Here is a 26660-nt window from a genome sequence, read left to right as displayed (position 1 = left end):
GTATCATTCATGCACATGTTACTGATTGCCTAGGATCACCCTTGTGACAAGTTTAGAAATCATTCATTTGATACTCATTTGCTACTTGGCAGTGTAACGTTTTCTTGTTCACCACAATAGCAGGCAGTTGGGAAACACACTGTGATGGGGAGGGGGGGGTGTCAAAGCAGTAGCAGATTGTGAAAACAATGGCAGTGAACAGGCACAGAAAAAGACAAAGCATGGTATAAGAGTAAAGTGGATTTTGGAATATTTGCCTCCACCAAGCACTGCTCTCTGTTTTAACCTCACAGTCTAAATTAATGAACAAGCCACATGTTCTAAGATGGTATTTGAAGCCTCATCACCCACCTAATAGTATCCTGAAGTTGTACCCCTATGACTTAACCAGGAGATGTTGTCATTTGCTTTCTGCATTATTTTATTCACAGAATAGTCCTGTTGTACATTACATGGTCATACTGGGTACAATCCAAAGATTGTGAGAAATATCCATGAGGAGAGCAGAAGCTTCCATTTTAAATTAACCACACTTTAGCATGCCACCTGAAAATATCAGTAGATAATACCTCCCTAAACACCAATCATACCTCCAAATGCATAGGCAAATAGGTAACTTCAAATTGTACCGGTACCTAAACATCACTAGAGTTGGGGGTCTTCTTTTCTGCATCATTTGTTTACTGGAGTCCATAGGACATCAACAGTCCAAAGAATGAATGCAGTAATGTTTCATCCGTCCCCCCACTTTTAAATGTTTTTTCCCCCTCCTTCAATTCAATTCATAGTTGAATGGATTACATCTTTATTACATCCTTAGAGTTGCTCCTTTGCCAATTTTCTTTTAGAGTACAGCAGCATTGGGCAAGTATATATGCCAAAAGGCAACTTTTATGAATCCTAAGGTGCAACTGGAGGATGAATATATTCCTTGTTTTACTCAACCACTTACTAGCTGCCTTTTCCCCAAATCCTGGCAGTGTTCAAGTTCAACAAAATTAGCTGCCTTTTAACCCAATGGTAACTCCTTTGTACAACAGAGGATTATGAGGTGGCCAAAGAATTTCATTTTTTCTTGAAATACATTACTGCTTTGCTCTTTATTTATTAAGCAGACAAATGCTGGAATCATATTACGTATGAGTGCATATCTTGAACAATAACAGAATAAAGGCAATATTGTGTATCCATTCTGTCTGTAGTCATAAAATGCCCTCAACTTTGAATTCTAGGCAATAAATTCCTCCAGGCAATCATTCCAAGGCATTACATCTTATTTCATTTGTCCCATTAGCCATCATCCCCCCACCCCCACCAAGACATATGTTCCAGTGCTGTCCTTGCCATTTTTACTCTCTGCGAGTATGAAGTACACTATTCTTCTTCTGTATATCTTACACACATAGTCAATTGTGGGGCACAGGAATTGTCCCTAAAATGATATATTTCAAGAATGTTTGACAATAGTACCTTTAAATGAACTGGCATTTGTTGATCAGATAAGATGAAGACTTTCATTCTGTATTCTGAGTAGAATATGCAGTAGCCTGAGGTCATCTTCATTATTTGGTATATTGACATAAAATGTCAAAAATGAACAACCAATACTACTACTTACTACTACTACTACTACAACTCTATCAGTGCTCAATGGCTTAGTACCATTGTTAAGACTGACTCTCCTCAGTACTCAAATTATTATTAAATCCTATAAAGACATTGGATAGAAAACTATGGGGAAGAGTTCTATGAAACATATTGATACTGTAGTTAAGAGATATTCTGTCCTTTGAATTAAATATGTTTAGGTTTGTCATTTTTTCTTGAGTAGCTTTTTTCCTTTAACACTCAAAAGTTTGGAGTAAGCGTGTCTTCTGGGGAGGAATATGGCGGACTGAATGTTTTCTGTCGGCAAGTTGCCAATGGAGATAATTATCTGGTGACTGATGATAGCCAAGCATAAATCTTGGCTATCAAATTCACTCTAGAGATAAGAGTGAAAAACAATTTCCTAAATCGTGAGCCTGAGAAAGTTTTCAGCTCCTGAGAATCCTGAGTTAAAAGCAGAGGAATCAACATCTTACCCAAAAGCCGCATAAGAGCCCCAATGGGCATAGGGTCTGCAAAAGCCTCTCTAATTATTTCTGAGACAGATATAATTCATGACTGCATGACTGAGAGAGGTTTCTGTGTCTACCAGTGGAAATTTGCATCTGGTGTGTGAGCTACTTTCTGGCTTCGATCATTAAAGGGCTGAAGGCAGAACAAAACATGATCTAATTGTTTGATTCAATAAAGTTTAAATAATCAATGGATCTTAAGGTGAATACAGGAGTTGTAATGAGACTGACTTGTTAATAAGATCAAGAGCATTCAATATGGCAAATACATCATTGGACATTCCAGTGACTGTTGGCATCCTTCAGCAATTTTTTGATGAGCAAATAGAAGTGATAGAGCTGAGATAGATTAAATGGTGAATGAAAAGAGGACACAGAGACTTTCGAGAATGATATGGATAAAGGATTTCCAGAACATCCTGAGCTGGCAGAGATAAAGTTGGGAAGTGGGGGGGAAAGAATCAGTGTACAACTTGAAATGAATCCAGAGTGAAATGCTATCAAACCTTTGGCACTTTTATTGGAAAAAGAATGGAATAAGTGTGAATGGAAGATACTTTTTAAAAAGAAGAAGGATGGAAACCACAACAAATACAACAGGAAATGGGAACGGAAGATACAGAACTGGGTATGAATTAATGAGTACATAATAAAAATTATGGAATATTATTTTAATATATGACCACAGTAGAGAGACTTTTGTGTGGACAGAGATAGAAAGACTGAAAGTAGATCAGCTGGATGTCAGTGAATATTTCTAACAGTTTTTTTAATGTAACTGACAAAACAGAAAATCAGAAGTCCTTTTTTTCCATCTTTTCTCTCTTTCCTCTTTTATTTTCTTCTGTTTTTTCGTTTTCATTTGGTGTTCTCTGTTTTTGTTTTTATTTAGATTCATTTCTTTTATTGCATTATCTTTAATAAAATCTTATTTTTTTAAAAAAAATGTTTAGCGTAGGCACATATTTTCTCAGTAAGGACATGCAATATTCTGTGGAAATTTACCTGCTAAACTTCTCTTTTGGTATAGTTAAAGGTTTGGGAGCCCAAGCAGAAAAAAACATGGCAATTTTTCATCAGTTAAAAATAGCTCAGTTGCACCAGCACTGGAGCATCAAAATTATTTAATTGAAAAGAGTTTCATTAGTTTTACTGGGGTGGTCTCAAGATCCAATAAATGAATAAGCTCCTGGCAATGCAGCATTTTCACTTCATCCCAGAGGTGTACAGCTTGTATTAACATACTAATCAAATTCTATTGAGGCAAATATTTGCTTACTTTGAGTAGATTATATATTTCTAACAAGGCTACAGAGCAGACAATAGTTTAAACAAGGAAAATGGGCTATAGATCAAGGCATGAACCGAAACATGAGGCATTTAACTATAGCTACTACAGGGGTACCTTTACCTTTACCTTTTACTACACACAAAAGCATTGACCTCGCTCAATTTTTTTCTTTGTGACCAGCAATAACAATATATTTCTGGTTACCTGGCTGAGATATATTAGCTGGTCACTTGGTGATAGTTATAAGTAGCAATTACCTGCTGAGCAGCAAATGAGTGGCCAGCTCTCTGTGCCATGATAAATAACCAAGGAACCACAAAGAAGCTTCAGCCATGCCACTTAGATAATATAAGAACTGAGTTGAAGTGAAGCACAGCTAACATTCAGTTGCTCATCTCCAAAATGACAGCAGCAGTGACCTATCCTTTAAAACTATGTAAAAGCAAAAAAGGGGACATTTTTGCACACTGTGAAACACTTTGCTAACAACAAGTGACACATACACAGCATGTCAGTCTAACAGATCTCTGTATATCTGATTTCATGTCAAATTAGGGTCATGATAAGTCACATTATGGTCAAGATCATGGCTTTCATTATTCTTTCCTGGCACTCTATGCACAGAAATAGAAGAAAAGTAAACAAAGGCTTTGGTCTGGAGAGATTTATAATCTTAGATAATACAATTTGGTGTTCAGGAAAGATAACTGTTCTGGAGATACCAAAGACAAGCAAAATTTTTATTACTTCCCAAGAGCATGATCACATGACAGGGTTACTTTCAAAATCCTATTATAGCCCAATTCTATTCATGTTTGCTTGGACATAAGCCCCTCTTTTCTCACTAAACCTTACTCTTAAAGTGGTCATAGGATTGCTGTCCTGTGTCAAGCCTCCCTTTCTGATTAAATTCGTTATGTCTTACAGCAGTGTTCAAACAGGCACACTTTAGTCCCCTGGTATTTCTTAGCATAGCAGAAAGCAAATATTTGCAGTAATAGTTTGCCCAAGACTGCACGCATTTTGCAGTAAATATATTCAGTCTTTCATTATCAACAACAGCAGCAACTTACAAAACCATGTCCACGGCTGACATTTTACTTTCTTAAATGGTGTATTCCTCCCTCCCCCCAGTCACTGACTGCTACTTGTAACCTTGAATTTAAGTTGGACAAATTTGTTTTTCTGAAGGTTTATTAATATGTATGGCTTTGCCCATCTAACCCATATGTTTCTACATACATTCAAAGTGTTGGTGCTGACTTTTAAAGCCCTAAATGGCCTTGGTCCAGTATATCTAAAGGAGCGTCTCCACCCCCATTGTTCTGCCCAGACACTGAGGTCCAGTGCCGAGGGCCTTCTGGCGGTTCCTTCGTTGCGAGAAGCCAAGTTGCAGGGAACCAGGCAGAGGGCCTTCTCGGTAGTGGCGCCCGCCCTGTGGAACGCCCTCCCATCAGATGTCAAAGAGAAAAACAGCTACAAGATTTTTAGAAGACATCTGAAGGCAGCCCTGTTTAGGGAGACTTTTAATCTTTAATCGATTATTTTATTCTTCTGTTGGAAGCTGCCCAGAGTGGCTGGGGAAACCCAGCCAGATGGGCGGGGTATAAATAATATATTATTATTATTATTATTATTACACACCACACATAGGGCTGCCATACATCTGAAGTTTCCCAGATGTATACGGGATTTGTTCTCTGAAAATAGCATCTGGGTGGATTTTTTAGAAATCGGGAAAATCTGGGCATATGGCAGCCCATATCGGAAGTGTTACTATTATTTTTAGCCAAAACAAAACATATGAAATATGGCACACCTTTCCACCCTCTATCCATTCAAACAAGAGGCTTTATCACAAATCAGAAATACATTTCAGCTGAGAAAAACACTTATTGAGAGCATGTACTAGGGCTGCTAGTAGGCACAGCTGTACTGTTTTGCCGCCACCGCCGCCGCTGCTGCTGCTGCTATTGTTAATATTTATTGTTAATATTTATTTATATTTATATTGAGTAATTTTGTTGTTCCCGCAAGGGGACAATGACAATAAAGATATCTTATCTCTATATCCCACCTTTTCCTAGTCCTGGACTCAAGGTGGTTGTATTATACTGCTGTATATCACCTGCTATATAAGTTGGTGATATATCAATTATCTTATAACTAACTAAACTAGCCTGGGGATAGGGTTGCAGCATGGAAAGAATCTTTAAGCCAGATAGAGACAGCTCCCAAGCCTGTGATTCCTTGAGTAGAAGTTGTGCCTTGCCTCTGTTTTGCTTAACAAATCTCCAGGAGAAACCCATACACTGGGCAATTTAATGCTGCTAATGCCTTTCATTTGGTACTAAAGTGTTTATTCTGCAAGATTCACTCAAACCCTAAATAAGTTGATGAGGATGCTGACAGCTTTGGCATACATGGCCATCAGTAGTCCCAAACCTGCTCCAAGCAGTTGCAACCACAAACAGCAGGGACAACACAGGAAGAACTGCCAGTGAGGGAATATTGCAAGAGAAAGATGTTCACTACATGTTCATCTATTTCCCTTCAAAATAGCTTGGTGGAAATAGAGCAGGAGAACATTACTTGCTTCCCACTTAAATGTATGCTGGTATGGAGTCTATATGATTTCTTGAACACAACTGGTAGTTCTCATTTGACTTGCATCCGAGAACCCAGGCTTATGCTATCAGGCTACATGCCAACTTTGAATGTCCCATACAATCTTACAGATGTTGTTCTTGTCTTTATTATGTATTTTCTGTTTTTTAATCTTGTATTTTAGGTAGTGAACTGCCCTGAGAACTACAGGTGAAGGGCGGTATACAAATTTAACAAACAAACAAATATTTCTACTTAGAAGTAAGTCCCAGAGGTTCAATGGGGAAAGCAAGTAACAACACAAACATATATTTAACTAAGGAACATAACACCCAGAACAAGGTAACTTCCAAAACTGCCCTCAACTAACTCAGCCTAACATGATTATAATGTATAAGCAAGCTAATGGAATTATTTAACTGCCAGAATGATTATGTGAACCTGGACTAGGATATTTTTTAAATAGGCATATCCCCTGATTACTTAATAATTCACCCGTATAATTCACACTCATATGAATCCATATTTATATGTACAAGGTTACCACACAAAAAGGATTAAATTATACGTTCTGTGTTATGCTATGTGTATTATGCCATAGTGCACCATTTCTAAGAAATACCACTCTTAGATATGTGAATAAATGGAAGGCTTAAGTATAGTGTGCTCTGACCAATTTCTTCTTCAACCCCAACCTTCAGAATAGGGCCACAGGGATCAGTGCATCTGCTATAATTAATTTATGGCCAAATTGATGGAACCAGATGGGAGGTCATTGTGATTCAAAAATTTGAAAAGAATAGGAAAGTGTATCGTATCCCAGTTTTATATTATAAAAGATAGTTTGGGGTTTAACAACTTATTCTGGTCGCATACATGTACCTTAAACAAGTGTTTCCTCTGGAGTTCTCATTCTTGAAATCACATATGCTTAACCCATTGACTTCAAGCAAAGCTTATGCCACAGACTGTAACTACTATGTTATGGGAAATAGTCTTTTATGTGTTGCCCACCACATGGAGCTTAGAGTCATTTCTTTTACAGGTCATTCCAAGAGAATGAACATTCTGTGTCTAAGTACAATATACATATGACTTCTCTGTATTCCATGCCTGAAGCAAGGGTGCTATTTAGTTTGGGGGAGGAACAGACAATCATCTCCATTATGTTTAAGACAAGGATTAATGTTGTCCCTTCCTGCTGAAACCTGAAATGGCATCCCTGGCCTGAAGCTTCCATTAGATGTCTCTATCCAATTAATTCTGCAAAACCATTGAGTATCATGGATTATGGGAAAACCCAACAGTACCATCTATCCTAGGGTCCAACAATCAGAAGAGCCAAGGCCAAATCTGGCCACTGGGTAGTTCCACCTATATTTCTTCTAGCATTCCTTCACTTTGCAGCTAAGGCAAAAGGGACTGTGGAAGGCGTGATGACTGTTGAAATAGGATTTACTGGCAGTCCATTTTCACTTGCAGTCTAGCTGATTACCAATTAAAGGCATTATCCAACTACTAGTTACTTAATGTACCTAAGTCATGTCCAGAAATTTTGGTATGAGTGAACATAAGAGTAGAGCTAACATTGTATACAACCCTACTAATCAACTTCCTTAATTTTGGCCACTTCTATGATATTGCTCTGCTTATGCTGACTGCTTACTTGTTAGAAATAAATGCTACTGAATTAATCAGGGCTTGCTTCTCATTAAGCTTGTACATGATTGGGTTGCCATTTGCCAGTTAGCATTGTTCTTTTCAGAGAAGAAAAAAATGAAAACTTAAGAGGATGCCTTGATTTTAGCAACTCTATTGGAAAATAAATGAACAGGCATGTATTTTTAGTTCTAGTCATTTTATTCATTTGGTTTATTTCCTTATAATTAAACAAATGGATGTATATTATTTTCATTCCGTTGACCTGAGTTGTAGCAGTTTCTACAAAGAGCACACAGCAATATTTCAGCTAATTAGTTACAGTAATAAGTTTTTCATAATAGTATGTGTTTCATTTGATTGTTTTGCCTTAGCAAATATGAGTAAGAATCACTATCTGTGTATTATATGCTATAGCATTGTCTGTTGGTAGACAGTGAATGATTTAGCAAGTGTGGGTGAGGTATAAAAAGAGCTATTTTCTTTCATTTTTGCATTTCTTATTCCTGTACTGAAAAATAGATCTTGAATAATTGATAAGGATTTTCTATCATTTCTCATGAAAAACCCATGAGATTCAGGTTTGCTGCATGATGTTGATAACACAGGAGGGTTAGTACCTCAATTATACTGTATATTGTGTGGGTAGCATATTTAAAGTTTAACAAACCATTTTAAAGACAAAAGACAACATTTTGTGCTTATCCCAGAAATGGTTTCCCTTTCACACGGTTGTTAGCTTTTTCTTTTTAAGTGCATCCCAAAGTGCATCTAGCAGCATTCAGCGCTAGTACTTGGTGAAACTGTGTTGTTATTTCTTTTCTTTTCTTTAAAAAAATCAAATTGGGAAAAGATAATATTTTAAATATAACCGGTATGTTCAGTTATAGAACAAAAGCATGGTACTACATCAGTTTTAAGGAACGCAGGTGGCCCTGTGGTCTAAACCACTGAGCCTAGGGCTTGCCGATCGGAAGGTCGGCGGTTCGAATCCCTGCGACGGGGTGAGCTCCCGTTGCTCAGTCCCAGCTCCTGCCAACCTTACAGTTCGAAAGCACGTCAAAGTGCAGATAGATAAACAGGGACCGCTCCGGCAGGAAGGTAAACTCCGCACGTGCTGCTCTGGTACGCCAGAAGCGGGTTAGTCATGCTGACCACATGACCCGGAAAAACTGTCTGTGGACAAACATCGGCTCCCTCGGCCAGTAAAGCGAAATAAGCGTCGCAACCCCAGAGTCGTTCGCGACTGGTCTTTACCAGGGGTCCTTTACCTTTACCTTTTACATCAATTGAAAGGTTTTATAACTCTCTGCCCTGCGCTACTTCTAACATGTTGGGTCTGTGTGGAAATCTAATGGCTATGTAAGTCCTAGCAATATGGCAAATGTCAAAGTTGCTGTGGTAGCAACCACAGTAACTTCACAACATGAACTTCATGCATGAAACACTGGGATACACAAGTTTATGCACGATTCACAAGAGAGGTGAAAAAGTCTGCCATCTGCTCAAAATACTTCTCTGTTATCTTTTTTTTTCCTTAATTTTTTTATTCAGTGTGAAGGCACATCTAATGTGTGTGAATCCACGAGCATAACCTTTCTAATAGAAAGCTAAAGGTACACAAGAACAATGAAGCAACGAAGCAATCACTACAAAATCAAGGACAAAACAAAGCCTCTGCCCTTATTGAGTTGAATATTAGTGATAAAAAAAGCAGGAGGAAGGAATATGAATCCTCTACCTTTCCATTGCTACTGTTCTTCTCTGGCTCCGAGTATCAACTTCCAGAGAGGAAGTCATGTTAGTTTATTGCAGCAAAAGAAACAAAAGCTTCAACGACACCTCAAATACTAACGATTACATCATGACAAAAGCTTTTTGTTCCTCAAAAATGAGCTATGGAAGGTCCAAATATAATGCAATGTCAGGATCTTTGTGTGTTTTTCCTTTCCTGAATTAGTTCAGAATATGCAAGACAGACAATTTGAAATGACTATGGTTCCCTGTGAAACCATCTCCTGGCTTTCTGGTTCAAAAGGAATAATAAATGACCTCTTTTTCCCTTGGGGTGGCAGGAGAAAACACAGAATGTTTACTTTTTGCAAGCCCATCCATGTATTAGTGTTACTGTTTGGCAATACCTCCCCTTCTTTTGATTAATTGCTTAATATTGTTTAAAGTCCTTATCTGAGGATTTTATAGGAATTGAGTCGTGGATTGTCATAGCTGGCATTTTGTATTCATTAATGCCATTTGAAAATACGAAATGAAATTCACTAAAACATGCCTGCCTGACAAAGTGACATGTGGCATTGTGTAATCCTAATGGATAGATGGTATCAGGTCCAGAGAATCCATCATAGATCGTAAATCTGAACAGAAAATAAAAATAAAATCCTTTGCCGTGATGTGATTAAAAGAAGGCAGTATACACTCTTTGTGATGGCCTACATATTGAGATGCCCCACTCTTTTTAACAAATAATGTTTAAAAATACAAAATTGCATCCAGTATTGCAGTTCCATTCATGCAATGTTCCATTCCCTTTCTCTCCTGCTTCCCGCATGACCCCAAAGAAGGGAAAAGGAAATGCTTTTTTTTCTACACAGCTATTTTAGGGTGAAACTAAACCTGATTGGTAGCCATGATTGTTATTTGTATATGTGTTCCTGCCTAAACTGGGAGGGGAGATACTATTTTTTACAACAAATCTTATGCACAGGTGGGAGAATCTAAACCCCTTCTGGCTTATCGCCTATCCATGCTTTATCACTGCAGGCACCATTTGACCAGCCCATCTGCTATAGGAAGTGAGCCAGACATGTTGGGGGGGGGGGAGGGAATGAGGAAGGAGCTTTGAGTGACAGAATGCCATGAGATAAGGCAGGAGGGTTCAGCTCCCACCACCTGTGTGCACACTGTACCTCACTTCAGAAGTAGTGTGGCAGATAGATGAATAAACACGGCTGCACAGATATGTCTGATTTGGCTCCAGGAATGCTTTTTGGCATTATATCAGTCATAGACAGGTGCAGAGCAATCATAAACTCTTGATCCACCACACAGGATTGAAAGAGGAAGTGGTGGTGATGTCCACGTGCCCTGTGCTCCACCATTGTGGAGGTCTCCATTTCACCTACTGAAAGCACAGGCAAGTGGAAGCTACTGCTTTGTCAGTGGTAGCCAGCATAAATCCCAGACCCTCCTAGTGTCCCTATTTTCCAGGGATTGCCCTGATTTAGAGAAGCCTTCCTGGTTTCTGATTTAATCCCGGAATGTCCCACTTCTCCTTAGGATGTCCCTATTGTCAATGGAGAAATGTTGGAGCCATCTGAAGGCAGCCCTGTATAGGAATATTTTTCAATGTTTTATTATGATTTTATATATGTTGGAAGCTGCCCAGTGGTTCAGCCCCTTTACTGAAAGTTCTTGGGGAGGTGGTCGCCCAGGCCCTCACAGAAGGGGCTGAGCCCCCACAAAGTTATGTGGTGGCTGTATGTGTACATCGTGGGGTGTGCTCACATCACATGCGCAAGCCGCAGGGCCGGTTTGTGTCACGTGTGCAAGCTGCGGGGCACCTGCACAAGATGTCAACACACCACAGGGCATGAGCACATGGCATGCTGATGTCATGCAGCTCGGGACCCTCTCCATCACAGGGGCAAGGCAGCGCCTGTGATCAAGTATGTACTTCCACAGCAAACAAGCCCCCCCTCCCCCGGCAGTGCTGATCTGAGGTAGAGGTTTCTCTTAAAATATTCTTCCTTAGCTAAAGGTAAAACCGAAGTTATTTAGATCAGGTGATATAGTCTAACTTCACGAACTAGTTCAGTAAGAGCAGGAAATAGAAATTCAGTAGTGTGCAGCCTGCAAAATAAAAATAAAGGTGATTTTGTTCCACATATTTTCAAGACAAAATCGGTACTATGTAGACTCAGTGATGCACCTGGGTATTGTCAGTTGTACATATTTCCTATTCTTTGGTTGTTAATGGTAGGATGCCTGATGCCACAGAAATTGTTCTTGTTAATACAATACATTGGCGGTGAATGATGATGTTGCCTTGAAGCGAGCTTATATTGTGGATCATGCAGTTGCGCATGGTTTTATGCTGTTCAAATTTTAATGAATGAAATCAAGCCAAGCCCTTTAGCAAAACAACAACAAACCTTTTTTACTGCGCATTTTATATCCTGCAAGCTGACCTCTGGGAGTGATGATTATCTGTTTGTGTTCATTTAAAAAGATTTATTTAGTTGACGGAATTACCATAAGATTGCCTTTTTAAACGGGTTATTTGCTAATGGAAAGCAACGTCAAGAGCATTATGAGATTATGGCTTCATTTCAAATAACGTACAGAGATAGTCAAAGGTTACTATCACTGCTTTACTTTTGTTATGTTTTTTAAAATATGTATCATGCTATCTCTGCAACAAAGATTGGGACATGGAAGAGGATGAACAGAGTTCTCTGCAGTCTTACAGTACAAAGGCTAGGATTCTGAATTTACCTATACTAAGGCTGCATTAACATGTGTCTTATTGCATCAGTTTAACTGATTATAAGGCTAGTGCTTCTGTCTCCTTTTCTAATTTTCCTCTCACACTGCCTATCCTGTCCTGTCTTGACCGCTATACCACCATGTTACAGCAAATGTCATTCACATGTCTTTACTACATGCCATCCGTCTCCTTCTATGCTCTGCCACTCTTCCAGGTTTTACCTTTTCAGCATGACTTTCTATGCTGAATACTGGCCCGCTTTCTCATCAGGCAAAAAGAAAGAAAGGTGTGAGCTTTGAAATGGGCAGGGAGCACAGTGCATGCCAGTACGTAGCCTTATGGCTCATCACATGATTGGCTGTAACATGAACCCATGAAATAGGTGGAGAAGTTGCTGCAATTTTCTGTGTTAAGCGGACCGCAAACCAGGCATTTGTTTTTGTCAAGTGAATTCTCTCCAGCTTGTTAAGCTGAGAGCAAGAATCTCAAGTGTTGAGTCATAGGCTTATTCAGGCATTGGTGGCTTTGTCAATAAGATCCTGCAAATTGTTTTAGCAAAAAATTGTTACACTATAGAGGTTTGCTTTGAAATAGAAATATGTGGTGAAATCAGTCAACATGAATAATGGATTCCATTGCAACGTTGTTTAGGGAACTACAAATTCTTTGTTGTGCAAGAATCATGTGAGAGCAAATGGTCAGCACACAGAAGAAAGCAGGTCTTTGTTAAGATACTGTACTACTTCCATGTACAATTCTGACAACATTATTAACATGAAGCAAAATATCTGCTCAAGCGGCATTTGTTTTTTCTCTAGGCTTATTTGATAACCTTTCTCTTTTGATTACATTTTGGGGCCTGGGAATGAACTGAGTGGCATGTGTATATGCATGATGGTGCTTGGAATTTTTATGAAGCCAGTATTAATTTATGACTAACAAAAAACATGGATATATTTTTTAATTTAGTCTTTACTGCAAGGAAATGCTTAGGGCCAGTCTCTTTCCAACAGAACCGTTGTATAGGTTCCAGCATTGCTCTTTAAAGTTCAGTAGACATTCTAAACTACAGGTTGAAGCCTTGGAAACTGACTCAGCTTTAGTTTGTGAGGAAGGCATAGAATAGACAAATGCTGTTACTATATAGTGCTGGTCTTCCGCTAGTCAGTCGGGGGACCCACTATCAGGTCATGACCTCATCTAAACTGGGTCACAGCTGCAAATATATTGCACAAAATTATGAAAAGGTTCCCCAGATACATGTTTGGGTTATAGGTAGGTCCTGGGTCTGAACAAGTTGAAGGCTACTGTGATATAGGAACTATTTATTTGCTTAGGTATTTATACTGTATCCTGTTTTAAAGAACAAAAGACAGCAGGGGCTATAAGATGAAACTTTTATAGGTTTTACAACATATTTTCTACCACCTCTTCATATACTTCATATTCATGGATCATAGCTACTATATTTTTTTTTAAAAAAAAACCAACTAGGCAACACAGGGGATTTTGTTCTGAAGGGAATAAGTCAGCAAAGACAGCCTTCATAGTCAAAGTTTCTGCTGACAGGCCAGATTTCCCAGGATCATCATTAGAATCTGAAAACCACTTCAAACATGATTGATGTTCTAATTAGGGGGCACTTACAGAAAAAGGGCATGTTGATTGCTTGTACATTTTTTGTTTCATGTGTACCGGCACTGTAAGGCATTAGCCACAGCATCCCAGTGCATGTAACAGAATAGTACTATGTGCAGTCATCACAGTGATCAACATTCAATTTGCATGCTTTTTTCTAGTATGAAAATGCTATCTAAATAGGGCAGTCCTTCCATCTGAAAAGGCCCCATTTCTTAACTACAATAGGAGAAGCTAATGACAGTGTTATGCTAATTAAATGGCAAATGTATTGACTCAGATCGCTCTGGGGTAAATGTTTGGTGCTGGATCACATCTGCCCTATTGTTAGTGGTCATAATTGTAATTGTCCTTATACTTTACATCATAAAGCAGTGACAGGAAGTGATAAAAATAATAAAAATATAGTTTTTAGAAAACAGATTTCAGAAAATAGCACAGTGTGAGTTTTATCTTTATAGCTGGAACCCCCCCCCCCAGCATCTTCTCTTCATCTGAATTTGCATATGGAATAATATTCCAAAACTGTTTCTTCTTCAGTTTAGTACTGTGTATTTTGGGGTCTATTGACCACAATAAAGCTGTGTGAGAGTTTAAATCAGTGCAGCATTCTACTAAGAACCATCAGGGATACTTCATACAACATGGTGTTTGTCTTTGGCATGTACATATTAAACATATAATGGATGCATATAATATATGCATGGCATACATATAATGGACACTTTGCAGAGGTTTGGACTAGATGACCCTTGGGGGTACCTTTCAACTCTAAGATTCTGTGATAACAAACATGTGCTTGTAACCACACACATAAAACTATCCCCCAGACTAAATTCTTGTGATATTTACTCCTGAGTAAATCCCAATAGAGCTGAACAAACACAGGACCGGGTTGTACATACGGTACATACACACACACACACACAATATTATGCGTATGCCACCTTTCAGGAGCTGAAATCATGCTCAAGGCAGCTTACAACATGATAAAAATACATAGCTACAACTTAACAAAAGTAGTCTTAAACAATAAATAGAACATTAAAGAATATACCACCAAACGAAACTATTTCCACATAAATCACAAGATCTAAACTAAAGATCCAAAAATCAACAGCAACAACTCCCCACCCCAACAAAACTCCATAAACACCCCAGCCCAAGAATCTTTTTCATCAGCCTCAGCATTCATAGCTGGAGTAAACTGGGGCCCTGCCCTCCTAGGCCAGGTGGAAAAAGACCTGCAAGTCTTCCAGGACTCACAGCAGAGATGGTTGTAATATCAAACATTTCCTCCTTTATTTTGTACTTCCAGGTTTTATCATTTCTTTAGACATGGTAAAATACTGTTAGATAATTACCTATTATTATTATTATTATATTGTTAAATAATTACCTATCAGGCACTATTAACGTGGAGGGAAAGACTTTTAGTGTGCAGGTTGGAATTTTGTGAATCTGTGAATCAGCTAAATTCAGTGAGCTTCAAATGGAAATATTTGGTTTTGCCCTAAGAACTCTGCAGTTTGGCTTTGAGGTAGAGTCCCACAGTCTACTAAATCTATCCTAGTTAAGAAGATTATTCTATTTTGACTTTTCAATTCAATCTAACTTAGTTACAGGATCTGACCATTTCACAGTGTAAGCAGCAAGGCCTTTTTAGATTACGGTACTTTTATGTTCACACTTATTTGGAGCATCTCCCCAGCCATGCGGTGTGGGATTAAAACAGGCATCCCCAAACTTTGGCCCTCCAGATGTTTTGGACTACAATTCCCATCTTCCCCAACCACTAGTCCTGTTAGCTAGGGATCATGGGAGTTGTAGGCCAAAAATCTGGAGGGCCGCAGTTTGGGGATGCCTGGATTAAAGAAAGCAGGAGTTAAAGGCAAATTAGCATTTGCTTTTCACAAATCATCTGGAACTAAATTAAATAAACCCTTTTTGTCCTGTGTGACCTTGGACTGGCTACTGTGGAAGGGAATTGGACAGTGTTTTTATTGAATCTGGCTCCTAACAGTATAAAACAAAACAAATCAAATTTAATTGATTTGATCCTTCTGTTTGCTCCACTCTGGGACACAGCAAATATTTACTTGTACAACCGCATTAAATAATTTGAGTAAATTTGAGGAAATGAGGCTCTTACAAACAAGGAAATTTAAATAATACGTGGGTAAAGCTGCTTTTAAAAAGTAAAGTTTTAAAATATTTTCTTTTCATTCACTTGTCAGATATCACATTCCTCTTTCTTAGCTGTTTCAAAGCCTGTTCTAGCTACAGTATGTAACTAATATAACTGAAATGTTGGGTGAAATATGGGCTTTTCAAAATTAATAGGCCAGTCAAAATGTGGCTTTGTTTAAAGTTGGCAGCAAACCCCCAATGATTAAATGAAATTTTTTAATGACTAGACAGAGTTTAAAACTAAGCCATGTGAAATTTCCCCAGAAATAATGTCAAGTGTTTGTAAGCAAATGAGATGACTAACGTTTGCAGTTTTTGTGTGATTAGTGAAATTAATCATCAGCTTTTGGGCTGCTTAATGAAATTATCCTAGAATTTATAGCTTGGAAAGTATCCATTGCAACCAAGCAAAATAATGCAATACAATATGATCTGAATATAAGAAATGTTCCCAAATAGTATTTAGTATGCCTTTGGTCTTTTATTCTGTTTTTGTCTTGTACATCACTTCAATGACATTATTTATTATTATTATTATTATTAGCCCTGCCTTTTTACCTGACATGACGCAAGGTGGTGTACAGATAAAAACAAGAACCGCTAAAAATGTAGGAAAACCAGTCATTAAAATGCTATTAAAATATTGATAGAATTAAAACAATATACATATCTAACATCTGTTTAAAACATACCAATAATTACAAACATGGCTCTCCTTCCCCCTCTCACCTTCATTTTATTCTCACAGTGACCCTTTGAGATATCATAGAACTTTAGAATGGCAGGGATCCACAAGGATCATCTAGTCCAGGGGTGTCAAACTCAAATTCATCGGGGGGCGCATCAGCAGTTTGGTCACCCTCAAAGGGCCGGTTGTGTCTGTAGGACTATGTGTCCACTCTTTATTATCATAAATTATTGTCACTGCATTCAATTATTACTGTTTTTTGTAATAATGTAAGCTCATTCCCGCCCCCACACGGATCACATTCCTGCGTCGTGGCGCGTGTGTGGGAGGGGATGTAAACGAGGGAAATTTGAACAAAAGGTGGAGATCGACGGCTTCCGGGGGGGGGGGGGGCTCAACTAAACCTTCGGCAGGAAGGAGAAAGCCACTGCTGGGATTAAAAACCTGCAGATGGAAAGCGGGCGCCAACTCCCTGCTTTGCTTTTGCATCCTCCCTCCTCAGCGCCAGAGTCCCTTCCCCTCGCGCTGAGGGAGGGCAGTGGATTTCCCGAGGAGGTAGGCGGCGGCAGCCCCAGCGGACGTGCATCTTCGCCTCAGAGCTGCTCTTCCCCCCACCCGCGCTGTTGTCGTCTTCGCCGCCGCCTCTCCCTACCGGCACTGCAGGCAGAGGAGGCTTGAAAACCTCCCCCCCCAAAAAAAATTCCTCTCCCACCTACTCAAACCGCGAGGCGACTCCATCTGGAGCCCTACATCACGAGCGGCTGAGAGGAGGCGGCGGCAGAGCGGGAAGAGCAGGAACCCGTGCCGTCGTCGTCGCCTCCCTCCCGGCCGCCCCCCCGGGGAGCAGCTCCGCCGGAACTGAGAAGCCAAAGGGCGGCTCGGGGGTGGGGGGCAGAGCAAAAGCCAGGCATCCTCCCGAGTGTCTATGAGGAGAAAATGGGGGAAGAGGGAAGAGAAACCCGGCTCCATCAAGAGAGCGGCTGTTGCGCTTCGCCTACTTCCCCCTCAGGCTCACTCCGCGTCCCTTTCGCCCGCTCGCCCACCTCCTGGATGCAGCCGAGGAGAGGAAGGGAAGCGGCGGGCGGCGGCTCCCCAGTGCCGCCTCACTCGCTCTTGGAGACAACAGCAAAGCCCGCCAAAAAAAGATCCAGTGCTGCTCCGTCCCGGCACCAACTTTGCCGGCGGCGCCTGTAGGGCTTTCCTACCTCCTCGGCGGGCTTCCTCCTCCTCCTCCTGCATCTCACTTCCCCGTCTGGCCGCTGTGCCACCGCCTCCCTCAGCCTCATTCAAAATTGAAATTCCCTGGCCAAGGCCGTCAGCACGGCTCCAGCGCCCCGGCCTCCGCCTGCAGCCCCGCCCCCAGTTTTGACCCTCGGCCAATCGCAGGCTCCAGAACTACTGTAACCTGTATTGTCGGCGGCGGCTATGCGGGCCACATGACGAGGTCTGGCGGGCCGGATTAGGCCCCCGGGTCTTGTGTTTGACACCCGTGATCTAGTCCAACTAAGGAAATGCAAGTGGCTCAAGGTCGCCAAGTGAGGATATTGAAGCCTGGTCACCCCACCCCATTACTCTAAGACCACTGCAATGCTGTCCCAGAGATCGACCGGCCCACTCCTGAAGTATAGATCCGCAGTTAGGAGGGGTGACTCTATCTGGCCACCCCTACCCTGCCCCTTCATACCCACCCTGTCCCTCCCCTCCACTGGGAACTGCTCTATAAAGCTGTTTTTTATTATTGATAATGCTAACAACAACAACAAGAAGAAGAAGAAAAATAGGTGCCTTGGTAAGGTAAGATACCCACAAAGTTCCATTTACCACTATTCTGGATATCAGCCCTGAGCTAACAGAACTGGAGCACATTGATTTACCCAAATGGAAAACCTTGACTGAAGAACTGGGTTTCAGTCTTTGCTGTTGGATCATTGGGTAGTAGGAGAGAAGGACGGACTGAACAGAGGATATAGCATGAGACTCTCAGGGGCATGGGTTTGAGCCCAAGGTTGCCCAAAATTTATTGCATTGCTGGCGTTGATGATCTTTGTGGTCCTTTCCAATTCTATGATTCTAGATAGGGTCCCCCCCTATGGATTGGGTAGAAATGAGAGGAAAGAGAGAAAATCTGGATCTATCTTTCCACATGCTCATGAGTTTCCCTTTCTTCCAAACAGAATATTGCTATTGCTGAGTTTCTGATTGGGAATCTATATTAATAAATCAATCAATTTTAAAATGTACTTTGCCTTGACTCCTGAATGTTTAAAGACAGGGGGCTGGATGTGGATGAAAGTACTACAATATAAACTCTGAAATTAGGTTTCAGAATATGCCATCAGGGTCACCTCTAGTTATATACCGCCCAACAATAAAATGAATGGAATATTTGAACAAATGTATTTGGCAGTAAATAAATCAAATGTAATCTTTTAGGGTTCTGCTCTTGATGTTTCACAAAAAGGTGGACAATAGGTTAGTAAATTATTTGCATGTTTTATTGCAAGCATCCAATGAGCCCCCTGTGGATGAAGTCCTCTTGTTGTAAATGGCAGCCAATGCCCTTTTGACCTTTTCAATACATCATCTGAGGTCGTAATGGTCATCTGGCTATCATCATTTGCTGTGACTCCATCTGGTCAACCAGCTGGCTGCCAGACATATGGAAAAGACTGACGGTGCAAGCAGGCTCACAATGGCAGCCGAGCTATACTCAACAGATGCATTAGCAGTTGTGTCCAGTTAGGTTCGCAGAGGGCAGAAAGCTGGTTCTTTTTTCTTTGTTTCATGTTTGAATGGGGTGTTTGTTACATGGTAGATACAGGAATACATTTTCTTTTGAGTTAGATATATCTAATATTCACAAAATAATCAGCTGTTTCCATTGGTTTATCAAGTTAAATATACTACCGGTACCTCCAAGTACTGTATTCCTAACGTAGAAGTCTGGTGCATTTGAGGGGAGAAGAAAAAACAGCTAAAGGCAAAAAATGAAATTTACATATCAAATCCAAGGAGATCTTAAAGATATTGGTCAGACCTCTTAAAATTTAATACAGGCCCCATAACCTTCAGGAAAATGAAAATGAAAAATTTCAAAAACAAAAGCACAGTGTACAGTGTCCCTTTCAGACCAAAGATAGGTGGAAACAGCAGAAGTTAAAGCTGTTGGTGGCTCTGAAGGACTAACAAGACTTTCAGGGAAGGTTGAACTGCTTTTCAAATTATTATGTATAATGTTCACTCAATTTCCTGATGTTACAGTTGCACCATGTCAATCTGTTAAATGTTGACTGCAATACAGAGTTGAATACAAAAGGATGTTTGCAGTGCCGGATTTATGTATGTCATGATTGCCTTTGAGTGGGGTGGGGGGAAGTGAAGGTTCTGTCGCTGAGACTGCTCACTTTACCTTCCTTTAGAAAAACGTAATTATGCTAGAAAAGACAATGATCTGTTATTTGGCCATGCTAATTAAAATCTCAGCTGTCCCTGGGTAAGGGAAAACATGTGATTTCCATTTCCTTTCCAGAGACACTGTATGAAACACCAAATGCCTGTCTCTACATAACTCACTAACTAAGAACATCAGAAGAGCCCTCCTGGATGAGACCCATCTAGTTCAGCTTTCTGTTCTCTCAGTGGCCCTTCATATGCCCATGAGAAGCTTACAAGCAGAACACAAGGACAACTCCCACTCATGGTTCCTAGCATACTTCATCTGATACTGGTGGTAATATATAGTCATCATGACTAGCAGCCATTGATAGCCATTGATTTTTTCTAATCCCCTTTAAAAGTTTTTAAGGTTGGTGGCCACTGCTACATCTGTTCACAAAATGACTATTGGAACAAACAAATATGTTAATTTAAAATACTACATATGCATCCAACTCCACAGAGTTGGATCTTGAAGTAAAGATGTTTGAGAGGGAATTGAATAACTGTTTTGGCACCTTGCAAAACCAACCTTTTAACACACACACCCCCCAAGCAAAGATACAGCAGGACAGTGATTTCCCAGGACAGAAAATAGGAGTAGTTGGAGTATATGCAGCTTGATCATTTGTATGTTTTCCTGAAAAGTAAGTCCTACTTTATCCGGTTTGTTTCCAAGTAAGTCTGCTTAGAGTTGCAGCAATGTGTTCTGAACCTAAACATGTTTACTTGGAAGGGTGCTCACCAAACACAGCGGAGTTTACTCCCTAGGCATAGTGTTTAGGATTGTAGTCTCCTTCATTCTGAAAGACAAGAAATAAATCACATTAAGGCAAGTAGTGTCTAAGATTCTTCTTCCTAGTCTGGTCAAAATATATAATAGAGTTATTCTTTGTACTTTTATCTCCTTCTCCAGCAAAAAGGATGCACTAAAATTAATAGCTTGAGACAACAACATTCCACCTTGTATTTTCTTTTAAGAACAATATTCCAAATGTTTAAGAATAGGTTGCAGTCTGGCATATTGGGGCAGCCACTACAGATTATTTCTAGAGCCGACACATTAGATTCATTGTGTTCTGTAAATGAATTGCTGAAGTGAAGCTAACATTGTGTAAGTCTAAATCAATTTCAAATTGAGCAACTCCATAAGCAATTTGTAATCTCCATTTTAGTTCCTTGCACTGTGTGGCTTAGAGACAGACACTGAGTTATGCATAACTAATATTTCTTTTTTTGGGGGGGGAATACAAGAAGGGTTAAATAAAACAAATAAAATTTCTTATCCAAAATGTTGCTTCGCTAAGATAAAAGTACAGTTTATTACATACACTCTCTTTAAACAAGATGGTATTCCTCCATTTCATATCAATTTCTCTTAAGACCAAAGTGTCACCAGTATCAGAGCAGACAAAGTCAGGATTTGAAAAAGCACATATTTATCATCAGAAAAAGTGTGACAGGTGAGATTTGAAGAAAAGCAACTGATACATTCTCAGGGGATGCAGGGCTGATACAGCATCTTCTAGGAACTGGCTGTTAGTCTTAGCCACTGTATCATTCCGTATCTAGTACTGATGCATCCATAAATAAATAAATAATGGGTCATCATTTTTAAACCTACACAACATATTTTGTTTGTTTAGTACTAAAAACTAGCAAGTCTATTCCTTCTCGTGCCATTTTATATCTATTCAATCCTAGAAAAAAATAATCTTGCTTTTCTGAACTTCAGTGCACTCCTCCCCCACTTCTAACAAAGCAGCAAATGACTTAATACTCACAAACACCACCCTGCATCCAGGCTATGTTCCTTGAAGCAAAGCTATTTTGCCTTTTCCTTGTATAGGGCAATGGTGGGAAATTTGTGACTCTACAGATGTTTGAAGACTACAAGTCCCATGATCCCTGACCATGGGCCATGCTGGCTTGGGATAATGGAAGCTGGAGGCCAGCAACATCTGCCAGGCCAAAGGTTTCCTATCGTTTTTAGAATGGTACACAATTGCATTACAGCTGTTGTATCAACATTATGCTGTGTATGCATTACTGTCTACTCTACGCTGTGTGTTCTCATTGTTCATTTTAAAATCCATTACCCAGGATCTAGAGCTATACTCAAACTTGGATCGCCACCTGTTTTTGGACTACAATTCCCATCATCCTTGACCACTGGTCCTGCTAGGTAGGGATGGTGGGAGTTGTCCAAAAACAGCTGTAGACCCAAGTTTGGGAAACCCTACTGTAGATTCTGATTAAAAGTTGTTCAAGTCACATTGAATCCCAGTTGTGCACATATCAGAAGCCTTCCTTTCCTTCTGGACTTCCAGGAGTGGAGATGGGGCAGGGAAAAAAAAACAGGCAAGTCCATCAGACAATGACATCACCACTTTCAGCTTATCCACACTTCTGTTTGGTCCATGACTTCCAGGCATGTGTCTGATAGGTCCCATCACTTTCCCTGGGACAACTCGCTGTTTACTGCTAAATCAGAGCAAACGTCAAGAGGGACAAATTTCCCTTTGGGCGTTCAATATCAAGGCTCACAACAAATGGTCAGACTATACTCAGAAATGGCATTGCAAGTCAGAGTCTAAATAATCTGTGAAGGTATTTCATTATGATATACTCTACAGAGTAGTTTCATCCTCTAGCAACCTCACCATTTCCTCATCCAACCAGTTCAAGGCACTTATTCAACCCAAGTTTTTTGAATGTATGCAGAGAGGCTTCCTAGCTGTTTTTTACTCCAGCAGTCAGCTAGGCACCTCCAAAACTAGTTCTTACTAGTTTTGTGGTCAGACCATATTATCCTTGTGTACGTGAAGCTGACTTCATTGATAATGGATTTATACTTCTCTAGGAAAAGAGAGAATTCCAAACTGTTTAAAATTTCATTTAAAAAAAATATTCTAACTCATTAAAATTACATATTTTTTAAATTAGTTATTTTTGAGAATTTAATATTCTGTTACACCAATTACACCAATAAGTTCAGCAGTGAAAAACACAAAATTTGCCTTTTCTTTTTACAAGTGGCATGTACAGATGTGACTTGTGAGTAATCTCCTGGGGAACAAAGAGCTCAGGCATTAAATGCAGTATCTCCCTAAAGCCCCACGATCCATTCCAACAGATCCAGTATGGTGTAGTGGTTAGAGTGTCGGACTAGGAGTGAGACCACTCACATCTCCACTCAGCCATAAAACTTTCTGCATGGCTTCTGTCAAGTCACTATCTCTCAGCCTACCTGGAGCTCCTTGGAGGACAGTGGGATACAGATGTTATAAAAAGATAAATAAACAAACAAAAAGGAATGATACCACAGAGAAAACATTAGGTCCTCCTTTTATCAAGGGGGTGAAGCAAGGACATGTGCACTTTGGAGTGCTTTGCTGGGCTATATATTTCCTAGGTAAATAATGTCTGAAAGGCCCAAGGAGTAATCTCCTTCAGTACATAAATGAAAATAATTATTTGTCTTTCTCCTTTCTAAAGTACTGTATGCAATAAATTTTAAAGGCACGTATTATGGTGAGATAGATACTTTAGTTGAGTAATTGTGAATAAATAGATAGGTTGAAATTTTACCTAATACAAAAAAGTTGGTTGCAGAATGGAGAAAATCAACACCATCCTACAAATACTGACTGTATGCTCATGACATCCATACTTTCCCCCTTTCTTTTTACCTTACAGTATATGTTGTACATTTTCCAGTAGAAAAAAGTCATTCACACGGAGGGGTCTGTATTATTCACAAGGTATCATACATCTTACCAGCTTGATTACAGATTGTATGTATTGAGAACAGCAGCCCTTGGAGCCCTTTTCTTTGGCAGCATTTCTTGATTACTGAATTTCTCGTAAAGCTCATTTACTGAAATAATGAGAGACAATTTGCCCAGATCCACTTTGCCAGAATAATCTCCTTTACAAATTGCCACTCTAAAGTCATTCAGGCTCTAAAAACTTTATCGTGAAGAAGAAATGCAATATAAGGGCTTTTTAAATGTGATACATTATAATCTCCCAACAAGGATAGGGCAGTGTGTGTAATCATAGCTGCCAAGTTATCCCCTTTTTTAAGGGATTTTCCCTTATGCTGAATAGGCTTCCTCGCGAGAAAAGGGAAAACTTGGCAGCTATGGTGTGTAATAGGCTTAGCTCCCGGAGCTCCCAGAGGGAAAACTGGGAAAACTGAGACTAAGACTTTCTGAATGATGGTCTTTCTATTGTCAATTAAATGTGTTGGGAAGTCGATGTCATTTATCCAATTCATAAGTGAACTATACCCATACATCCTGTGCTCTTAACACCTAGCACTCTCAAGCCTTGCACTTGATGATGGTACCAGAATGACAGGATATTTGATAGGAGATCAATGGTGGGCAGCATCACCACTTGCTGTGTTAATTAATAACAGCAAGATTGCAACAGCAGAATTATAAGGCTGATGAGAACCAGGGCTTAATTGGATATGTATTTGCCAATTTCAACATTTATTGGCTGGTCCTGCCCTTAAGGCACAAGCTGCTAGACCGCTTACTGAATTTGAAGGAATTTTATTACATCTGAGTCGTTGGGGCAGAAGACTGGTATCTGTTCTTTATAACGAATTTCTTGATATTTCTGTTGAAAATACATGACTCTAAGTGGAATGCAATGCAGGCATCTGAGTCCTATAAATCAACCTCAGCTTATGTAAAAAGTAAGGTTACCATATTTACTTGAGTCTAATGTGCCATCAAATCTAATGCGCACCTCAGTTTTCAGAACCTTGAAACCAAAAGGTTTTATTTGCTGGCAAACGTCAATGTGCCATCAAATCTAATGCACACCTTAATTTCGCAACATAATTTGGCCAAAGGTGGGATTTCATTTCTTATGTGTCAAATTTAGATAATCAAAACTTTATTCCTCCACCAAATCATGAAATTTGGCTTTCATAATGGGTTTTGCTGCTTTCGTTTTGGGCCTTTATTTATTTGGAAAATGCAAGCTCTGCACCGCTCCTATGTTTTGTAACTTCAATCATAATTTTGTTTTGTTTGTATTTCTTATTTTACATCAATAAAGAAGAAAAATAGCAAACAAACAAAAAGAAATAGACACACTTCAGGAGTGGATGATACCATAATAGCAAAGAAGTAGCCTGGGCACAGGGTGTATCATGCTTTGCCTGCCACTTTCTCACTGTAGTTTTCCATAGATTGGCCATGCTCACCTTTCCATTAAGTAAAATGAAGAGGCTGCCTTAGGTGGCAAATTATGTGAGGGGATAGATAGCAGTGGTGAGATGTCAGATGACAGGGCTGTAAGTGCCCTGTGGCCTCCTACTCTGTACCCCGTAAACAAGCCTGCTGCAACAAGTGCGGTGGAATATACTGCCCTGTTGCATGTGTAGAAGTGAGATTCAGCCATATTCTGTACATGGAATGTGAGTGGGTAACATTTTGGCCCTCACCTCAGGCAGCAAAATGACTTGGGCCAGCTGTGCATAGTGCCATTTATGAGAACAAATACCTGGCCAATGTTAGTGAGGCACCTGTGACTAGCCCAGGAGCTGATGAGGGTGTTGTCGGGAGAGTGTGCATTGTTGGGGTCCTACCATTTGGCAGTCTTTCAGTATGCTGGGAACAATATTTATTCGACTTTAAAATTATCCCCCTTCTCATCTTATATGAGCCAGTGTGGTGTAGTGGTTAAGAGCGGTAGACTTGTAATCTGGGGAACCGGGTTCGTGTCTCCACTCCTCCACATGCAGCTGCTGGGTGACCTTGGGCTAGTCACACTTCTTTGAAGTCTCTCAGCCCCACTCACCTCACAGAGTGTTTGTTGTGCGAGAGGAAGGGAAAGGAGAATGTTAGCCGCTTTGAAACTCCTTTGGGTAGTGATAAAGCGGGATATCAAATCCAAACTACTCTTCCTCTTCTTCTTCTTCTTCTTCTTCTTCTTCTTCTTCTTCTTCTTCTTCTTCTTCTTCTTCTTCTTCTTCTTCTTCTTCTTCTTTCTTTCTTTCTTTCTTTCTTTCTTTCTTTCTTTCTTTCTTTCTTTCTTTCTTTCTTTCTTTCTTTTCACCAAACTTGAGAGGAAGGGAGATCATGTCTGCTGGCAGGCCTCCATCCTTTGTGTATTCACCTGAAAATGAAATTGAGCTTTGTGCATATTATAACCGGGAACGCTGATTCCTCCATGATTTATGATCGTGCATACAGGTCAAGCACTGGGCCAGCAGATACAGTCACTTTCATCCTCTGTGCCAGTGCTGGGGAACCTTTTTCAGCCTGGGGGTCACATTGTTTTCTGAGCAAACTTCCAGGACCACATTCCAGTGATGAATGGAACCAGAGATAAAATTGGTTGCTAGAATTCATTCTGAACTGAATAAATTCAATGCCAGGAAAACAATACTTAATTCCCATGACAAATGTTTTAAGTTAGATTTTTTTCAGTAGGACATTATTGTTTGCATGGATTGCACTCCACAGTTGCAGTCTAGTGCAATTGGCCAGGTAGTTACAAGTT

At 39.9% G+C, this 26660-nt stretch overlaps 1 protein-coding gene across 7 annotated transcripts in view; it reads left to right on the top strand.

Annotated features, from left to right (window-relative positions):
• NCKAP5 (NCK associated protein 5) overlaps positions 1-26660 on the top strand; it is a 556514-nt gene that overhangs the window by 122039 nt on the left and 407815 nt on the right. The window lies entirely within an intron of this gene.

The sequence above is a fragment of the Zootoca vivipara genome, chromosome 1 (assembly GCF_963506605.1).
Source record: "Zootoca vivipara chromosome 1, rZooViv1.1, whole genome shotgun sequence".
Classification (NCBI taxonomy): Eukaryota; Metazoa; Chordata; class Lepidosauria; order Squamata; family Lacertidae; genus Zootoca; species Zootoca vivipara.
This window is presented reverse-complemented; position numbering and strand designations above follow the sequence as displayed.